The 19,416-nt window shown below is 38.1% G+C and overlaps 1 protein-coding gene and 1 non-coding gene across 8 annotated transcripts in view; both read right to left on the reverse strand.

The window, feature by feature from the left end:
* The window catches only part of NRG3 (neuregulin 3), a 1,193,959-nt gene that overhangs the window by 1,119,221 nt on the left and 55,322 nt on the right, over positions 1-19,416 (reverse strand). The window lies entirely within an intron of this gene.
* TRNAG-CCC lies at positions 17,445-17,517 on the reverse strand. Its single transcript has one exon. It is a non-coding gene; the product is annotated as a tRNA-Gly (tRNA).

The following is a 19,416-nucleotide window of genomic DNA, read 5'->3' on the forward strand; positions in this document are numbered from 1 at the left end:
TAATAATAATAATAATAAAATACCAGCTGTATTAATGTGCCAGGGTTACAGTAACAAAGCATCATAGACTGGGGAGCTTTGACAACATAAGTTTATTCTCAGTTCTGGAGGCAGGAACCCTGAGAGGGAGGTGTGGACACGGTTGGTTCCTTCCAAGGGTTGTGAGGGAGAATTTGTCCATGCTCCTCTCCTGGTTTCTGGTGGTTTGTCGGCCATCTTTGATGTTACTTGGCTTGTACATACATGAACCTGACCGCTGACTTCTTCACATACCATTCGCTCTGTGTTTGTGTCTGTATCTAATTTCCTCTTCATAAAGATACCCCTCATCCTGGATCGGAGGTCCCCTCTACTCCAGTAAGACCACACCCGAGGTTAACTGATTACTTGTGCAATGGCCTTATATCCAATTTTGGGTTTCCCTGGTGGCTCAGCCCTAAAGAATCTGCCTGCAATGCATGAGCCGCAGGAGACATGGGTTCGACCCCTAGAACTGGAAGACCTCCTGGAGAAGGGCATGGCAACCCATGCCAGTATTCTTGCCTGGAGAAACCCATGGACAGAGAGGTTTGGTGGGCTACCATCCACAGGGTTGCAAAGAGTCAGATAGAGCTGAAATGACATAGCGTGCACATGTGTGTGGGCAAACACACACACACACACACACATGCACATATTTCCAAATAAGGACACATTCTGCAGTACTAGAGGTAAGAACTTCATCTGATGAATTGTCAGGCGGGTGGCAGAGATGATGACACAAGTCAACCCATAACACCATCCCCTACTGCACGACCATGTAAACGTCTGCCTTTTTTTAACTGCACTTATATGAGTATTCTGAAGTACAAGATTAGCCTTGTTTTCAGAGCAAAAATATTATGCGTTCTATAAAACACCAATGGCTCAATTCCCAGAATATATTTATGGGGGAAAAAAATCACAGATTAGAACATGGAGATGAAGATAAAATGTAACTCAGCATTGCTAAAGGGTCTTACTATCTTTATTCTTGTTCATTCAGCAAACCAAGTGATTAATATGGAGCAAGAGCTTGCAGATTTTTTTAATTAAAAACTTTTAAAAAGGGTAGAGATGATGCCATCACGTCTTTTGGAAATTAAAATCAATTTATGGAGACAAAACAAAATAATAAAAATGAAACAATATAAAGCTGAATCCAACTGTGTCAAATGAGATATTCAGGCAATGATTATGAGGTTGAATCAGCAAGAGAAAGATGACTGAGAAGTGTGTGAGCCACAGATGGGCTCTCTGAAGAGGATGGGCTTAAAAAGCCCACAAGTCTAGGTGGCCTGAGGAAGGAAGACAAGAGATCATCCCAGAAATGGGTTTGACTTGAGGCAAAAAGCTGAGGAAATTGGATGGAGCTAGAGCTGGTGATGGAAGTGGTGGGTGGGGCTTAGAGTGGCAGGGGAAGTCAGGCCCAGAGGTCCAGATCAAGTCATCCTAAGGGGTCTGCCTTTAGTATATCACAGTGTTTATAGTAAATAAACCTGAAACATTTTTTAAAAATGTGTCCTGAGTACTTTAATAGAATGGGTAATTTCCATTTGTGATTTACAGCTCAAGATGTGCAGAAGTTTCATTTATCACATTATTCAAATTGACTCCCTGGGATTCACTGTCACCTTTCTTTTTCAGTCCTATGCAAGCCCAGGACAAAATTGAGTCTTTCAATCCCTTCCATGAAAGATAAAGGATACTGAAACCTCACCTTGCATTCCCTTTCCTGGACCCTCATTAACCTTTATGAATCATTTGGTCTTCTAACCACATTTCCAATCATTATCTTTAAATTCAGTAGCCTTCAAATAATATTGTCCTTACATTTATAGGGCTTCCCTGATCGCTCAGTTGGTAAAGAATTCACCTGCAATGCAGGAGAGCCCGGTTCAATTACTTGGTCAGGAAGATCCCCAGGAGAAGGGATAGGCTACCCACTGTAGTATTCTTGGGCTTCCCTTGTGGCTCAGCTGGTAAAGAATCCTCCTGCAATCCAGGAAACCTGGGTTCGATCCCTGGGTTGGATAGATCCCCTGGAGAAGGGAAAGGCTACCCACTCTAGTATTCTGGCCTGGAGAATTCCATGGACTACAGTCCATGAGGTCACAGTCAGACACGACTGAGCCACTTTCACTTTCGCTACATTTATAATGACATTTTCAGTTTTGGGCACTTGACTTTTATTCATCACTTTTTTCAGGAAGTCAAATTAAGTTTTCTTTTATGCTTTCCAAAGAGGGATATAGTGGTATATTTCTTGAGGCTTTGGATATTATTACATGATCTTTAAATTCTCTTATAGCTATATAATTACTTTTTTAGATTTCTTTAAAAAATTTTGACATGTACACACTGCTGTATTTATTTATTTATTTGGGGGCTTTCTCTAGTTGTGGAAAGTGGGAGCTACTCCCTAGCTGCGGTGCACTGGCTTCTCACTGTCTTGTTTCTCCTGTTGCACAGCACAGGCTCCAGGCTCACGGGCTTCAGCAGTTGCAGCACAGGCGCTCACTAGTTGTGGTTTACTGGCACTAGAGTGTGCAGGCTTCAGTAGTTGCGGTACACAGGTTCAGTTGCTCCATGGCATGTGGAAATTTCCCAGACCAAGGATTGAACCCATGTCTCCTGCATTGGCAGGCAGATTCTTATCCATTGCGCTACTAGTAGAGTTCCATGTAATTACTTTTTAAAGTTTTATTTTAGCTTATCCCTTGTGCATCAGAAGGATACTCTTCCTCTCAATATGTAGGCTGCCAGCACTCTGGAAGCTGTGTACTATAGCTTTTGTATACTACAGGTCCTGCGCTGTATTGTCTGGTGCTTGCCTTTAGGCATGGCATATGGATTTCCTTATCTCTGCTTACTTCCATTTGAGTGATTGTTAAGTCCCCTTCTCAGATCTACAGTTAGTTAAAAATACGTGGACACCACAAACTGTGTCTGGTGAACACAAACACATACCCACTGCGGTGCTTCTGAGCAGGAGTGTAACAGTCTCAGCACACCCACTCTTACACCCAGGTTCTTTCTACTATCCTAGCCCTGTTCTGTGGAGACTACACTGGCTACAGTGAGTAAAGTCACCACTGGTTTCCATTCCTCTTCAGGGCACCCCAGTCTTATCAGGGCACTGCAATCAATGAGTGAATGTAACAGAAAAAAATCATCAGTGACAGAATACCATGCTAAGCCACAGTAAAAGCAACTTATAAAGATGTTCTGCTTGCTAGTTGCTGAAGCTTTTGGCCTTTGAACCAGGCAGTAAACAACAAGAGGGATTTGAAATATTTTTCTTCCTTTTTCAGAATAGTCTTCTGGTCCATATCAAAACTTTCTAGTTCATATCACTTGTTTTATTCTCAACCTAGACTGACCTTACATCCACCATTTTCAGATCCAGGCAGTGGGTTGCCTGTTGGTATAAGATGGAAATGAGATGGCAGTTGTAATGGTTCCTCTCCTCCAGAGCCTTTTTTAGTGGTCATTTGAGTGGCAAATTGGAAAAGACTATCTCAAGAGATGCTTTCCAGATGTACACATAAATGAGAAGCCAGAGTTTTTTTTTAAGGATGGCATACACCAGTCAAATTTTTAATGCAACTAATTCTATAATCAGTGAAACAGAAGGTAGGAAATAGAAAGTACATCCATGTGATAAGGGTAATGATGTCATATACACAGGGGAAAAAAGGGTGGGGGAGAGTTATAGGGAGATAGGGCTTCCCAGGTGGTTTTAGTGGTAATGCCTGCCAACGCAGAAGACATAAGAGACAGGAGTTCAATCCCTGTGTCAGGAAGATTCCCACAGAAGGAAATGGCAACCCACTCCAATATTCTTGCCTGGAGAATCCCACAGACAGAGGAGCCTGGTGTGCTACAGTCCACAGGGTTTCAAAGATTCAGACATGACCAAAGTGACTCAGCACACACATTTAGGGGGAAAACAAAAACTGACAGAAAGCCATTCTTACTTAGAATAACCTAATTTTAACATTGTAAAAAACTGATGGATTGATCTTAATGTTTGTAGAGTCTTTAATTATTAATCCTCAAAAGACTAATCACAAAATCATGTGTATTATTTATACTTGATGATTATATCATAATGAATTCACCACGCATTAGCTGTCTGGAAACAACTATTGCTGGCTTCCAGGTTTTTATGTGCTGGCATAGTAAAAGGGCTCACCTGCTGTATATATAAGGTACTCCAATGGAATTAATAAAAACATAAGCTGAGTGACGAACTGAAACTAGAGCAGTAGGACGGGAGCAGCTAAGGCCCTACCAAGTGGGGCTTGGTAGTAACTCAGCGGAGAATTTGGAAACTTGATGAATCTTCGTCTTCACAACTTAAACATCTACTTAGTTTAAGATATATCCTAAGGTTTGTAAGAAAAATAAAATTTTCAAGGCAAATGTCACTAGTCATGGACTGGCAACAGCTCTTCTCTAATTATAGAGGGGACATATTACTTTGGATGCAACTTACATTTATTTAAAACTTAAGAAAAACAAAATAAAATGAGATACTGAGAACTTCATAAACACAGATTTTTAAAAAATGAATCAACATATTTTTTAAAAAAATGAATCAGTATATCACATATATTCTCCAGTAAGTGACTGGGTTAAACATATCCTCCCCAGGAGGAAAAATAAATGAGAGAATTAGTGTAATGAGTTCTACTCATAGCAGAAGCTGAGGACTACACATCTTTTTGGAAAAGAGGTAGGATCTGAAGTATCTAATGTGCCTTTTCTGCTGATTCATGCATTCCACTTCTTTTTTCCAAGATTGTGTTCAGAATGAAACAGTGAAACCCAACCACATTTCTGATGCCTAAAGGAAACAGCACAAACATCTTTGATGCCCTAGAAATTTCAATCCTGGGGTCAAAGTCTTCACTTTGTAAACTAATCTCAAGAGAAATTCTATCCTCTGAATTATTCATTTGTACAAAGATAAATCTTCCACCACTAAGCATATATTTTAAAGCACAGGAATAAATCATGAAATTTTGGGTCTGCAAAGAAGTGGTGGAGAGGGGAGGGATGAGAAAGAGCTAAACTCTGATGAAATGACTTCTGAAATGTGGTCTTCTGTTGGAGGAAAGTTAGATGCAGCGAGATTTAGTGCAGCAGTTCCTTTGGCCTCAAAACCACTTTTCTTTTTTTTTTTTCTTCAGGGAAAAGGTAATGTAAGATCCAATATATAAAAGTATCAAGCTCAAACTCTGTGGTGGCAGGAGGTTGGATATCCTGGAACCTGGCCCCCAGAAAGTTTATTTACTTCTCTTTTCAAGCTCCGAGAACAATCCCATGTTAATCTTGGAGAAGTTTCTCGAGAATGCTCCAGAACTACAAATATACTGTGAAAATAACTGAACATGTTGAAAGGAAAAAAGGAAAAACAGGTCTATCACTGACTTCTCTAAAGCTCATTTTTCCTCTCTTCTTTAAATCATACGAATTTCAAAGAATTGATGTAAATAAATATGATAATTTTAAAAGGATCCCATAGGCAGTATAAGAAAGACTTTAATTTTTATTATAGTCTTCCAGTCATATGATCTTCCCACTTTATACATGTATAGTTTTTGCTCATAGTATCTTTTTCTAAAATTAATATACAAACATATAGATAGTAATATAAGTTTCCTTGAATCATTATCCCCTCCCCAAATCATAAATGCAAATTTAAAAATAGGCACCAAATGACAAAATTATCTCACTAAAATTTATTTTCATTTTCAGTTCAGTTCAGTTCAGTCACTCAGTCATGTCCTACTCTTTGCGACCCCATGAATAGCAGCACGCCAGGCCTCCCTGTCCATCACAAACTCCCTGAGTTTACTCAAACTCATGTCCATCGAGTCGGTGATGCCATCCAGCCATCTCATCCTCTGTCGTCCCCTTCTCCTCCTGCCCCCAATCCCTCCCAGCATCAGGGTCTTTTCCAATGAGTCAACTCTTTGCATCAGGTGGCCAAAGTACTGGCATTTCAGCTTCAGCATCAGTCCTTCCAATGAACACCCAGGACTGATCTCCTTCAGGATGGACTGGTTGGAACTCCTTGCAGTCCAAGGGACTCTCAAGAGTCTTCTCTAACACCACAGTTCAAAAGCATCAATTCTTCGGCACTCAGTTTCATTCACAGTCCAACTCTCACATCCATACATGACCACTGGAAAAACCATAGCCTTGACTAGACGGACCTTTGTTGGCAAAGTAATGTCTCTGCTTTTTAATATGCTATCAAGGTTGGTCATAACGTTCCTTCCAAGGAGCAAGCGTCTTTAAATTTCACGGCTGCAATCACCATCTGCAGTGATTTTGGAGCCCAAAAAAGTAAAGTCAGCCACTGTTTCCACTGTGTCCCTGTCTATTTCCCATGAAGTGATGGGACCAGATGCCATGATCTTAATTTTCTGAATGTTGAGCTTTAAGCCAACGTTTTCACTCTCCTCTTTCACTTTCATCAAGAGGCTTTTTAGTTCCTCTTCACTTTCTTCCATAAGGGTGGTTTCATCTGCATATTTTCATTTTACCTGTTATCAATTTTTACTGATGGAGAAATGATTAATAAGCACAGTTTTCAGTGGCAAGACTCAATGACATAGATAGATGTATAATGCCTCCCAACAGACTATCTTCTTATTTCATATTCCCTGGTAGTCACAAGTAAAAATTATGCAATGGGGTAGTAAAATCTAGAAATAGAATTGTCTCTTGTGCATGCTGTTAATAGGGTATGTAACAACATGGGTGGAAGTAATTTGGCATTGTATATCTTTTTCATCTTGGAGTCCCTGCAGGATCATTTTAAACTTTTAAAGCTCCATTTTATTTTTACTGTACTTCTTAGAGAATACATAATAAGGTAAGAATTATATATCTATTGTAACTTCATAAATGAGAAGGTAAAAGCTCATATATCACAGACACTCAAGGGAGGGCTTCAGAGCTTCTTTCATTAATAAAATAGGAAGCCTCATCAGAATTAAGATATAATAAAACATAGATTCAGCACCTTAAAAATATTATAATAGATTCTGATCTAATATTTTAGACAGTCTGGTATATGTCCCTGAATATCAACTGACCAATTTTATCATAGTAATACAATCTTTCCTTTCATCTATGCATATAGACAACCAGAATTGAACTACTTTCAAGCTTCTTTGTAACTAGTCATGACCAAGGAGAGCCAGTGAGAATAGGCCAGTGAACTGCAAGCAGCTTCTTGGAATTTTCTTTTCAAGAAAACCCAAAAATAATCAAACAGATTAATAAGAAAACTGAAGATTTGAACAACCCTATAAAAGAATATACAGAACACTCCATTCAACAAAAGAAGAATACACAGTCTTCTCAAATGGACATGGGACATTCTCCAGGATAAATCACATGGTAAGTTTTAAAACATTTAATATTGAAATACCAAGTATCTCTTCTAACCACAGTAGAATAAAACTAGAGATCAATAGCAAAAAGAAAACTGGAAAATTCACAAATACATGGAATCTAAACAATATCCTCTTGAACTCCCAATGCGTCAAAAAGGAAATCACAAGGGAAATTAGAACCTATCTTGAGACAAATGAAAATTAAAATGGGATGCAACAACAGCAGTACTAACAGGGAAGCTGATAGCATTATATGACTACATTAAAATAGAAGAAAGATATCAAATCAACTACCTAACTTTATATCTCAGGAAACTAGAAAAAAAAATAACTAGACCCAAAATAAGCTGAGGAAAGAGATAATAAAGATTAGACCAGAAATTAATGAAATATAGAACAGGAAAACATCAATAAAACTAAAAGCTGGATTTTTGAAAAGATAAGCAAAAATTGAAAAACTGTTACAAAACTTAAAAAAATACCAAACTTTCTCAAACTCTTTCAAAAAATGAAAAAGAGGACACTTCCAAATTCAAATGAAAGAGTTAAGTATTTGTCTCAGCGAGAATAAATCCAGACAAAGATGCTACTGAAGAAAACTACAGATCAATATCACTAATAGATCATCAAGAATTACTAGCAAACTGAATTCAACCGTACATCAAAAGGATTTACATCATGACCAAGTGTTTTTTTTTCCCTGAAATGCAAGAATGGTTCAATACACGAAAATCAGTCAATGTAATACATCACATTTACAGAATGAAGGACAAAAACCACAGGACCATCTCAATTAAGAGAGAAAGAAAATTTATTTTGTTAACACCCTTTCATGATAAAATCTCAGCAAACTAGAAATGAAGGAAATTATCTCAACATAATAAAAGCCATATATGAAAAGATCATAGCTAACATCAGTCAGCTCTGATTCCCTGCTTCCACTTATATGGACTACTGAATAAATTCTGCCTCTGGACTTTCTGACTCATTTCTGCCTCCCTCCAATCCATCTTTCACAGAATTGTCTGAGTATATCCATCATACACAAAGCTACTACACCTAGCGATCTTTATGAACCCCTTCAAAATATAACTCTCATTCCTCTCCAGACCCACCTCCTTCTGTTTTTTCTCATGCAACTACTGTGTTGGAATGTCCAACTCCAATGGAGTGAAAGAGAGTTGACTTTTTCATGAATTCTCCATACTCTTTCCCAACTCAGAGATGTTACCCATGCTGTTCTAAGTGGAATTATCTTCTCTACTTTTCTTCTAAGCCAGTGCCAAGCCAATCTTTTGACATGTATGAAAATGTCAGCTCCAATTTCAAACCTTTTCCAGGCCCAGGGAGAATAATTCACATTTCCCCTGGATTCCCTCCATTTATTTTTCACAGCACTTAACACAAGAGATTATAGTTAATTATAATTATATAATTATAATTAATCTTTTTTCATCAATGTCTAGTCACTTATTCTGTTAACAAAGAATGGTACCATAACTGAAACAGCCCACTACTATGCAAATGGCAGTGAGTAAGACAGGATCAATTCCTGTCTTCAGAGAGCTGGCATTTTAATAGAGGAAATGGGTACACATACACACACACACACACACACATATGTGTGTAGCTATACAAATGTATATATGCGTGCATATATCACACACACACGTGTGTGTGTGTGTGTGTATGTGTGTGTGTGTGTGTATTCAGCTTTGAAAAGTATTATGAAAAAAAAAGCCAGGTAAATTGAGAAGTTAAAGAGTGACTGCATGGGAAGAAAAAGGGAATTTATTTCAGATAGTTTGATCAGAAAAGTTCCTCAAAGAAGGTGTACTACAGCAGGGATATGAATGAAGTGAGAGAAGGTCTGAGGGAAGAGTGGTCCATGAAAAAGGGACAAGTGGACATCATGAGCAGAAAATATCCTGTATGTCTGAGTAATAAGCAAGCATGGGTTTTCATAGACAAGAGTTCAAGAATGCCATTAGAAGACACACAAAAGAAGGGCTTGCAGAGTGGGTACAGAGTTTAGACTTTATCCCAAGTAGGATAAGATGTCACTAGAGGGCTTGAGAAAGAAATAACATGTTCTGATATTTTGGTTTTTCAATGTTGTTATTGTTGTTGTTTAAATCTCTCTGCCTATAATGAAGAAAACTGTGTGCATACAGGAAGATGAGGGAGCGAAGGGGTCGTTTATGATTCAGTGAATGTGAAATGAAAAGACTGTGTCTGCTATCTGACAAATCCAAAAGGAGACCACGATGAAGACAATAAACATAAGCAATTTAAGGTAAAAATAAAGCTACCTTTATTTTAGACTGCAATTGAACACTACAAATCCTTTGATACAATATTATTTTAACTCAAAAACACCTATTCCTAGAGTTATTTTATTTCAAATAAAAAAGAATTTTGAAACTTCCTGAGTTGAAAATATCTTCAACTTTAAAGGGAAAGGATTCAAAGGTAAATGGAAACATGCCACCTGTCATGAATATAAATATATTGACAAAACTTCTGATCCTTTAGTTTCATTGTCATGTCTCCCTTCATTTCTTTTCCTCTCTGTCTCCTCTTATGTCTCCTTTTTTATATTCCTTCTTTCCCTTGTCTTTTTCCATACTTCACTGCTTCCTGTTTTCCTTTTTCTTTCCGTTCATTTTCCTTTATTTCTCAATGTACCTTGGCAATCAGGCACCCGCAATTGCAGAAAAAGAATCTACAAATCATTTCAATGCATTTAAAGAATTCCATGCTGTGCTTCCCTGGCCAAAGATACAATGAAAACAGCATGAACTTTGTCATAGGCTGGAATTATAAAAAACTTACTGTGAAGAGTGGTTAACCATTGGGGGTAAAGTGAATTACTACACAATAAATGCAGCTAGGAAATAAAACGAGTTTGTGGAGACTGAGGACTGAAAATATGTATCTTTTTAGATAAAAATTTGGGATTTGGTGACTTTTAGCAGTGTGGCATATGATTTCATTTATTTTCAGGACATCAAAGTTCATGGATGTTTATGATAATACCTCTGATTTAAAAAGGTTACTTTCATTTAAAATTCTAGTTTATATAAAAATCGATTTCTTGAATAAGCAAGATATCCAAAATAATGCCAACCCTTTTAAGCAGTTAATCCTACTATCAAGAATGTATCAAAAAGAAAAACAAAGATGAGGAGTGGGTGATTTCACCAACAGATTTTTTGTTTGGTTCCCTGAAATAGATCACAGGTTACTTTAGCTAAATGGCTAAAGGTTACTTTAGCCATTGTAACAAAGTATGGCAGTTAAATCCACCTAAATATAGCCTAATTCTAAAGGTTCTCAGCTAATAAAACCTATCTTTTGCTAACTAACTTGTCAACCTATTACAACAAATATGCTTTGCAAATTAAGAAGTTATCATCTATGGGCTTCTAATGTTGCTTAGGGAATTATTCAACATCAATTGTTCATATAACAAATAGAACTCCATTGAGTTATTTTTCCCCCAAAATGACATATTAGTACCTAAGGGAGCATGGAAGTACCCTGCCTAACTAACTCATACTTACAGATAATTATACTGTGTTCCAAAGAAAGTCCATGCTTTCTGAAGAATAACATAAAGAAGCTAACTCATTCGTTTAGAAATTTGTTTCCTCTATGCTTTACACCGAAGCATACTTTGCAATCGTAGTCTCTGGGAATCTTTTCCTTTACGAAAGCCCAAAGCTTTAAAAGAGAGCATAATATAATAAACAACCATGGTTTAAATACTCTGGGTGAAATAAAATATATTTCTATTCATTTCATCATTTCTTCTGACTCCATTTTTTGAGTAAGACCTCTTACTGAGTTAGCACCTAATTGAGGGTTGGCCTGGGGAGATATGAATAACACCTTGTCAAAATCTATTAACAGCCTACTAAAGACAAGACCCAATAACTGCGTATGTTACCATTTCAGTAAATTAGCAATTTAATTCAAAAAATAGAGAAAGAGCATGTTTTTTCAATATTTATAACACAAAGGATATAAAGGTGGAAACAAAAATACAAATAAGTATCAGTGACCTAAAATTAATTGGGCAAAAAGCTACAAATTTCAATTCCAATTCCCTTAACATTTTACTCTTAATTTGCAGAAAAGCAGCACAGTGTTTTATTATCCAAAAGACCACATAAACTTTAAAAAAAATCTATTATAACTTGACTGGATGAGTCACTTTCTGCAGATTTACCATCCTCAAAAGAATAGTCTCTCCAAATAAAGTGAACTCAAGGAGAAGAGACATTTCCATTGTCATATGATAGAAGCTCTACATGTGTCACAGCAATTACTTCAGGGGGAGTGTCCGATGTTCAAGGAGAATGACATACTGGAAGGAAATGCAAGACTCAAGCACAGATGAAATGATGGCAAAGAAAGAACCACCACGGTGCTTAATGAACAATGCTGTAACTATTCATTACGCCTCTTCTCCAGCTGATCATTAAGCTTTCAGCACTGTTTATGCAACAGAAAAGGAAATGTTGACTCAAGATTTCATACACTTACTATTCACACAACGAAGAAACCATGAAGAGTATAATCTACAATTACAGTACCTGCTGAAACTAGATCACTGTCAGTGAACCTGGTTATTAGTTGTTATAAGTGCTGTCAAATGCACTACAACTTCTGAATTTGGGATCTGCCTGGCAATGACTGCTCAAGATACAAACTTGAAAGCTCATGAAATTAAAAATTAAGTAAATAAAATCAGTTAAATAACATCAATTCAAATGAAAGATCCCAAATAGTGGTTTTATTTCTAAGACCTAATGACACAATAAATCAGTCTTTTTAGTTCATGATTTAAAGGATTTCAGAAAGTCTAATTTGTCATGACTTTTAACCATCTTCACCATGAAACATTGGGCTTCCCTGGTGACTCAGATGGTAAAGAGTCTGCCTGCAATGCAGGAGTGAAAGTGAAAGTTGCTCAATCATGTCCCACTCTTTGTGACCCCATGGACTGTACAGTCCATGGAATTCTTCAGTCCAGATTACTGCAATGGGTAGCCATTCCCATCTCCAGAGGATCTTCCCAACCCAGGGATCAAACCACATTGCAGGTGGATTCTCTACCAGCTGAGGCACCAGTGAAGCCCAAGAATACTGACTAGAGTGGGTACCCTAGCAATGCAGGAGACCCAGGTTCAATCCCTGGATTGGGAAGATCCCCTGGAGAAGGAAATGACAACCCACCTCAGAATTCTTGCCTGGAGAATTCCATGGACAGAGGAGCCTGGTGGGGTCCATGGGGTTGTAAAGAGTAGGACATGACTGAGCGTTTTTCACTTTCACTTCACCATGCAATATTATAGAATTAAGTAATTCACTGTTTGTTGAATGGACAAAATAATGAGTATAACTTGTGTATGCCAACTTCATTTCTATCAGTGGTTTGGCACATAGAAGCTACTCAGTAAAAATGCACTGAACGAATGAACCTAATAGTTAGCTTATCTTTAATAACCTGCTAGGAATATACCCTGACCCTGTGGTAATGAAAGCAGTACTCTGAAAAATTACAAACTGCAGATTGAGTGTTAACTGTGTGTTGAATAGAATACTTTGGAAACAATGACCCACATGGCATTGTGGAAGAAATGTGAATTGTCAAAATTACTGAATTCTGTGTGTATCACTTAGTCACCTCAACTAGTGAAGAGAATATCTCCTTAAATTCAATTTTCTAATCTATAAAATTGGAGTGTATCTACCTTGAAAAGCTGCTGTGAGGTTGGATTAAATGTGATTTAAGAAATTATAGATCAGGGCTTCCCTGGTGGTCCAGTGGTTAAGAATTTGCCTTGCAATGCCAAAGACACTGGTCCGAACCCTGGTCCAGGAAGATCGCATGTGCCAAGGAGCCACTAAGCCTGTGCAACCTAACTACTGAGCTCGCAGTCTAGAGCCGGTGAGCTGCAACTGCTGAGCCCACTTGCTTCAGCTGCTGAAGCCTGCACGCCTAGAGCCTGTGCTCCACAACAAGAGAAGTCCCCACAATGAGAACGCTGCATACCGCAAGGAAGAGTGAGCCCCCACTCCCCACAACTAGAGAAAAGCCAAGTGCAGCACCGAAGACCCACCACAGCCAAAAATAAAATACATAAATAAATCTCTTTTAAAAATCATGGATCTGAAAAGCCCTAGTATGAAGCTTGTCATGGTCATAAAGCAAACCTTTCCTTGTGCAAGTTTCCATCCATCCTTCTTAGTGATTTAATTCTCTTTCATCATGTCCAGAGTCACAACAAAAGATCCAAAAGATCATGACCTTGTAGACCGTTACTTAAAGCAATCGAACACCCCTACTTTTAAAACAACATTAAAAAATAAGTGGAAATACATTAATGTGATCTGTTCTGAGAAATAATTAATTTTTTAGCATTGTTTTTGCCCAAAGACAATTGAAATATGACTGGAGGATCATATAATCTTCAGAATACATTTCAAAGGGATGACACATGAGTAAGTATCACATTAGAGCTAATTCAATACAATTTATTGTGCCAAATAACTTTATCTCTGAAAGTAAATTCAGAACTAATTTTGAAAGAATCTCAAGAACCTTTTACCACCTATGTCAAGCAGTAGTTTACAAGCACTTTTCTGAACTATTAGGACCTTGAGTATTTTAAGAGAGGTTGCAAAGGTTTCCTTTTTATTATCTTTCTTGAAGAATGAAATGCAAAATCTTTACTCTCTAAACTTGTAGAAATACAGTCCCTCTAGAAACTGTTATATCCTGAAATTCCACTTCCTCTTCTAGGGTTAATGGGCAATTAAGTTCTTAGGGAAAAAGAATAGTAAGTGGAGTTTTTGTTGCTGTTTCATTTTATTTACGTTTTCAGAGTTTTCAGAATGAAAAGGATGTAGGGGTAGAAATGCAAGAGGGTAGGGTCATGGATGTATCCCAAGAAGGGACATGCAGAGAGGAGAACCTGGAAAATGGAACACTAATCCTCAGACCCCTTTCCAAGAAGAGATAAGAAACATGAGCAAAGATAAGTGGACCAAAGGAGAACTGCCAGGAGCATCCTTTACCAATCCAGGGACTTCAAAAAGAGCTACTGTTGTATAATAAAGACTTTGACTGGTCTTTGTCTCTGCTTCCTGGGAAGGAGAATATAAATCTTTGGAATTTTCCAAGTAAAGTAAGTATCTTTATTATTTAGAGCCCCTTGGATCACACCTGAGTTTATACTAATGCGATGAGATGACTCCGGATGGGCTGCTCAACAAAAAGCCAAACTTGTGATTAGAGAGTTGGGATTTTAAAACAGCCTGACCTTCAAGGAAAGAAGAGATGAGGGAGGTTGGAGATTGTGTTCGATTTTGAGGTCTATGTTCAATCAATCATACCCATGTAATGAAACCCCAATTTAAAAAACTGGGACACCAAAGCTGGTGCTTCCTGATTAGTGAATGACACATTGATGTTCAGGACAATGTTGAGCTCTGATCCTCCAAAGAGAGGGGATGGAAGCCCTGTGTTTAGATGACCCTCACAAACCTTGCTCTACATGTCTCCTCATTGGGCTGCTCCTGAGTTCTATCTTTTATAATAAAAGTGTAATCATAAGTACAGCACTTTCCTGAGTTCTTTGAGTTATTCTAGTAAATCACCAAGCTCAAATAGGGTCACGGGAGCCCCCAGATGTATAGCCATTTGGTCTGGAGTGAGAGTAGTCCTATGGGGGACCATGTCCTTTAACTTGCAGGGTCTGTAAGAACTCCCGATGGTTAGTGTCAGAATTGAACAGAAGCATATCAGTTGGGGTTGAAAATGAATATATTCCCTGGTCTGCACGCCAACAGTGACCCTCCGTACAGCACTCGTGAGTCCTATTTGCAATAGCACAGAAGGCAATGATGATGATCTGTGTCACACATGAGCTCATTTCAGCTGGGCCACCCCACATGGAACCACTCTATAAAGCTCCAAGACAACAACAACACAGCTCCAAGGCCCAGGATCATGGGACTGGCGGTGGGTGGGGAGGAACACGGAGACTCTGAGGTAGAATGGGGAAGTCTTTCATCTGCACTTGGGCTAACCTGAAAAAACTTGAAAACTTGATCTGGTTATTAGCAAAGCTTCCTTGACAAATTTAGTATTTAACTAAAATGTCTACAGTATTCCTGAAAGGGACCCAGTTAAACACATAACTCTTGGTCTTAACCACAAATCAGAATCACCTGGAGGACTTCTACAAATTAATAATGTCTGGCCAGCTCAGTCCAACCATTCTCTTGGGGAAATCAACTTAGGTGACTCTAGAGTGCATGGGGTTCAGAACCACTGGATAGAGTACAATGACAGTGAGAATGCCTTTGGATCCTGGAGCTCCACTGAGCTCCTCAACTTGGCTTTATTCATGGGAATTGGATGGCTATGGAAATATACTACGGGCAATTTCTTCCTAAGCTTGGAAATGAAAAGCATGATAAAGAATCAGGTGAATGGATTTCATTATCCCTTAGAAGGGAGAAGCCTGGGCTCCAGAACACTGAGACATGATATAACACGGCCTTTGAGCATTTGGAAATGGAATTTAATCCAAGCACTCTGTTGTAGTTACAAATATTCTCACTATTCTACAACTGGATTTACTGTAACTTTTTTTTTTTTTTTTTTGGCCGCATCATGCTGCATCTTAGTTCCCTGACCAGGGAACGAACCCATGCCATCTGCAGTGAAAGCATGGATTCTTAACCACTGGACTGCCAGGGAAGTCCCTACTGCAACTTCTATAGATGTTTCTCAAAAAATTATGATGTTTAATTCCTAGGCACATAATCAAGGTCCATTTGAGAGGAATCCAACTTTTTTTCAGATCAGTACTGCTGGAATTTTAGAAACATTGAGGAGCTGAGCAGATGGGGAGTGAGGGTGTCTGTACACAAAGCTAAATATTTTTTAAGATGTTATCCACGATTGGCTAAATTTTTCCAAAAGTGTTACAATATAGTGCACTCTGCTTTGTAGAAATGTCATTTTTTTTTAAAGTAATGGAAATCCTAAGGGTGAGGAGAGCTTGCCTCATTTTCTCTCAAGTTTTAAATATAGTAACAGTTGATTCTAAATATTAAAAATAAATAAACAGTTGGTTAAATAAAAAGTACTCCCTTACTCCCCAAACCCATTCTCCAGATTTAATCATTCCTAACCGTTAGTGAATATCTTCGCAGATCTTTTCCCAAAATATTAAGAATCACAGGACTTCCCTGATGGCTCGGAGGTAGAGAACCCAGTCGCCAATGCAGGAGCCACAGGTTCGATCCATGATCCGGGAAGATTCCACCTGAGGTGGAGCAGCTAAGCCCGTGTGCCACAATTATTGAGTCCATGCTCTAGAAAGAGGCAACTGCAACTACTGAGCCGACATGCCACAACCACCGCAACCCACGCTCCCTCGAGCCCATGCTCTGCAAAAAGAAAAGTCACCACAGTGAGAAGCCTGTGCACCACAGCTGGAGAAAAAGCCTGGGCAGCAATGAGGACCCAGCGCTGCCAAAAATTTAATTAACTTTTTTATGAAAACACACATATTTTCAAATTGTTTACAGCGGGTGAAAATGAGTTTATATTTATAAAAATAGTATCATATGTTAAAAATTATTCTGTTTCTGTTGATAAGTGATGTAATTCATCCCAATACCTAAAGATACACTTATATAAACATTTTAAATACAGAGGTCTACACTGTGATTGCACCTGCTGCTTATTCAGTCATCCCTCCCTTTAGGATAGTTATGTTTTCGCTACTACATGTAATGCTGCCATGAAAATCTATCCCTGCTGGGTACATTTTTAAATGTAAGTTTCTGGACCAAATGGCATGTGAATTTTATTTAAATATTTGCTTATCTATTTCTTTGGCTGAGCCGGGTCTCAGTTGTGGCATGCAGGGTCTTTCAGATGTGGCATGGGAACTCTTAGTTGCGGCGTGTGGGATCTAGTTCCCTGACCAGGGATCAAACCTGGGCCCCCTGCATCGGGAATGCAAAATCTTAGCCACTGGACCACCAGGGAAATCCCTGGTTTGTGAATTTTAAATATAACTCCTAATTGTCATAAAAAAAGAAAAAGAATACCAGTTACATACGGCCTCATGTCTCTGGACCTCTTGGGGAGAGGTGTGATACATATTAATCACTTCAGCAGTTCTCTGCTTACTTTTCTTATCAAGCTTTCAGTGGAAAAGAAAAATGGAGAATAATACTGTTCCTTTAATTTGCTTTATGCTTTTATAATTTGAAAAGTACAGACACAATGCCTGATAAACCGTGAGCTTTTATGTTTTAAAATACAGTATTATATTCTTTACAATGTATTTTTATATAGCTATTTAGTTCAAGTAGTTTCATATCTCTTGACTAAAATCAATATTGAGATTTTTAAGCCCCTAATGCTGTTGGTCTCAACTCTGGCCTTGCATTGGAAGCATCTGGAAACTTAAGAGAACTGCCTGGGAAGGGGGTGGGGTTGGGGTGGGGGTTGGGATAGGGGGATGAAGTTTTAAATCAGAATCTCTGCATTCAAGGACTGGCACCGAAGACTGTGTGAAAAGCTCTCCAAAGGATGCTACCATGCCTTCTGAGCTATGCGGTAAATCTCAAAGGGCTCCAAAACATAAAATCAATTGATTTAAACAAATAGAAAGACTAAACTAAACATACATAGGTTGTCATTTCCTGTTATAGTCCTAAACTTACATGATTTTTTAAATAATTTTTAATGTGGACTATTTTTAAATTCTTTATTGAATTTGTTACAGTACTGCTTCTGCTTTTTTATGTTTTTGTTTTTTGGAGGTGAGGCATGTTTTGTTTTGTTTATGTTTTATGTTTTGTTTTTGGAGGTGAGGCGTGTGGGATCTTAGCTCCCCTACCAGGGATCTAACCTGCACCCCTGCATTAGGAGGCGAGGTCTTAACCACTGGACCACCAGGGAAGTCCCCTCAACTTTCATGATTTTATTCACATTAATTAATAATGAATCAAACAGCTCATTTGTAGCATATTAAGCTGATCCCAAGATACTTAATATTCACTTTTAGGAGCTGGAATTAGTCATCTTAGCAAGAGTGTATTCATTTTTAGGAGAACACTTGACCCAACTTTAACTTCTAGTAGGTTTAGACTATGAATATTCTCCTTTATGTGAAAAATTAAAATTACAGGAGATAGGATATTAAGAATTCAGTTCATGGGCACAAGCAAGAGAAAGGAAAAGATAAACTGGCATTTGACTTCTAGGCACTTCTTGATTAGCTTTGGAATGTGTTTTGGGCCAAACCCAAAATAAATAAATGTTATATGGTCATGTGATTAAAAGAACTGCAAATGACCCCCAAATTTTATACTAATTTATTTTTATCTCTGGCTAAGAGTAATAACAATAAATCAACCATTAATTATAATCTCTTTGGTTAGTTTTATTTTGAAGTCTTAACATTATACTATTGTGGCTGCCAGAAGCAGTGCTATAAAATCCAGAGCACATTAGATGCTTTGGGCATTTTATCTGATTAAGTTCCCACAATCCCTCTGCCAGGTAAATACGTTTATCTCAATGTATACACTTACTATATTCAGAGCAGTTAAAACCTTGCCCAAGGCCACATGACTAGCAAGTGGCATAGCCAGGCTACACCTGAAGATTAAAGCTGAGACTACTATAATCTCAAGGACTCCACTCTTTCTGCTACTCAACCTTGCTGACAATCAGCTCTGTTTACTTATAAATTGAATTTGATCATTGATTTGGGGGGGGGGGGCGGGGGACAGGCTTAGTAAACAGGTTTGCCACAACAGAAGATTTAAAAACAATGTGAGTAGTTTAATTTAGACAAACACCTGTCACTAAAGTAAATCTCTTTTATTTGCTAAAATTAGCAGAATCCTTAAATAAAAATCTATTTAACTTTAT

This window comes from Cervus canadensis, chromosome 8, assembly GCF_019320065.1.
Source record: "Cervus canadensis isolate Bull #8, Minnesota chromosome 8, ASM1932006v1, whole genome shotgun sequence".
Taxonomy (NCBI): Eukaryota; Metazoa; Chordata; class Mammalia; order Artiodactyla; family Cervidae; genus Cervus; species Cervus canadensis.